The sequence below is a fragment of the Lolium rigidum genome, chromosome 6 (assembly GCF_022539505.1).
Source record: "Lolium rigidum isolate FL_2022 chromosome 6, APGP_CSIRO_Lrig_0.1, whole genome shotgun sequence".
In the NCBI taxonomy this organism is placed as follows: Eukaryota; Viridiplantae; Streptophyta; class Magnoliopsida; order Poales; family Poaceae; genus Lolium; species Lolium rigidum.
In genome coordinates this window covers 324,219,031-324,221,153 of record NC_061513.1, presented here as the reverse complement: position 1 = coordinate 324,221,153, position 2,123 = coordinate 324,219,031, and positions in this window count along the sequence as shown.

The following is a 2,123-nucleotide window of genomic DNA, read 5'->3' as shown; positions in this document are numbered from 1 at the left end:
ATACTCCTCCACAGCGTAGCCTTGATCGTGTTGGCTGTCCACCCACTGGATCCACTCCCCCGCCACCCTCGCCACCGACGGATCTACTTCACCGCCGACCTCATCCACAGCGTAGCAATCAACGCCTTTCCTGTCGACGCACCGGATCCTCTCCAACGGAACCGGGTCTACTTCACCGCCCCCCCCCCTCCACAGAAGTCGTTCTATTCCACCGACTACCTCGGCGCAGCGGCTGTATCAACTTCACTGAATCCCTTGCCAGCCAACCAGATCTGCTTCACTAGCGCCCGCATCTCCTGAAACAGGGTCGATTCATCGTCTCCCGCGTTCGCCGCCGCTGGAATGCAAGCTGCCGCCCCCGTCCACCCTGCCGCAGCTTGGTAAGTACTCTGGCTCGTTAGATCGCGGTGTTTCTTTAGCCATGTTTTTAATAGTTATTTGCAGATCTCATATGCCATTAACTTTGTTGATGTGTTGCATCGCATGAAGTTCGTTTAAATATTGTACAATACAAAAGCATTATCCGGTCGCTACCATCATGTTCATTCTACTGACACCTGTGTGCATCCACATATTTATAGCCTTATACCCATTCATTTGCTGCCAGCTGTTTTTTTACTACATGCTATTGTCGCACTGCTTTTATAGTCATGCTATGGGCATTTCCAATCTGGTTGTTCTTATACCACGTCATTAGCTCACCGCTAGCCGCTAGCTGTTTTCTCTTGCATGCTATTCTCACACTGCTTTTATAATCATGATATGTGCATTTCCAATCTGCTTGCTCTTATACCTCGTCATTAGCTTATATCAAATTTTTCCATGAATTCTCATGTCGTACAGCTTGTATAGTTATTGTTGCATGCATGTCTGGTCTTTGTATTATTGTAGACTAACTTGTCAATGTTATTTTTCCTAGCGATTGATCATGCGAACCGCTTATTAGAGCATCCAACATTAACAGCGGGGACGCTAGGGAAGGTTGGAATCTGAGTTCTTGGTTTGTAATTTTGGCAGTTTACTTCCGTTATTATCTATAACCTATATGCATTGTTCCTTATGCAAGAGATTAACACTTAGAACCCTGTCATAGCAATGCCATTCACGCTTTACTATGTTTCTGCCTATTTGATATGCTTGACTTGGAGCAACTGCGAAGGTGATTTAAACCTGACATTTGGCATTACAATTATATTCATTCCCTACTCTAAATCTGAATATCTGAAATTCTTATCTCATGCAAAGCAACATCTAGTTGGTTCCAATCTGATATCTGGTAAATATTAGCTTATTCATTTGGAAGCTCAAGTTTTTTGTTATTTGAAACCAGCTGACTTGGTCTTAAATGTGATATCTAAACACAGACTAAGGACAATGGAGCAGAAGGATTAGCATTTCACCTGATGGTTGAACCTAAAATGACAGGCATGTCGACCACGACTAGTGCACGCAAGAGAAGGACCTGCAGCGAGCCAGTATGTGCTTAGTACATGTATCATATCTTATCTTGTGCTTATTTCTGCTACATGTTGTTATGTGATCTCTACATTGCATAATACATGTTTGAATAGTTAATTGTTGTAACTATGTTTGCAATATTACTGTAATGCAGATTGTAATGAAGCAGTCATCATTAGAAGATAGTCGCCAAAAAAGGATCTGTAGCGACCCTGTTCAACATTATGATGTAAGTATGTGCTTAGTACAAGTTCCATACATTGTCTTGTGCTTATTTATGCAACTTGTTATTATCTTATATCTACATTGCATAATACATGTTTGAATAGTTCACTGTTGTAACTATGTTTATAATATTACTAGAATGCAGTTGTAATCACTACAAGAAAAGTTGCCATGGCCGACGAAGTTGAAGTCGCGCCGTGGTTGCTGGTGTACCATGGCCGACGATTTTGGGTCTGTCCGTTGTGCATGTCAAAACGTTTTTTTCTCGTCTTTGAGGCCACCTAGCCCGACGAAAACGGCCAAAACGTGGCGTATGGTGGCCCGGACGTGGTGCATCTCGAATTCTCGGGTTCGCCAGCCGAGTCAACGCAAATCCGCACCGCCGAGGGATGTAGGGCCCGGATGGCAGCCTCTCTCGGCATTGTTTTTTTCTCGATCGC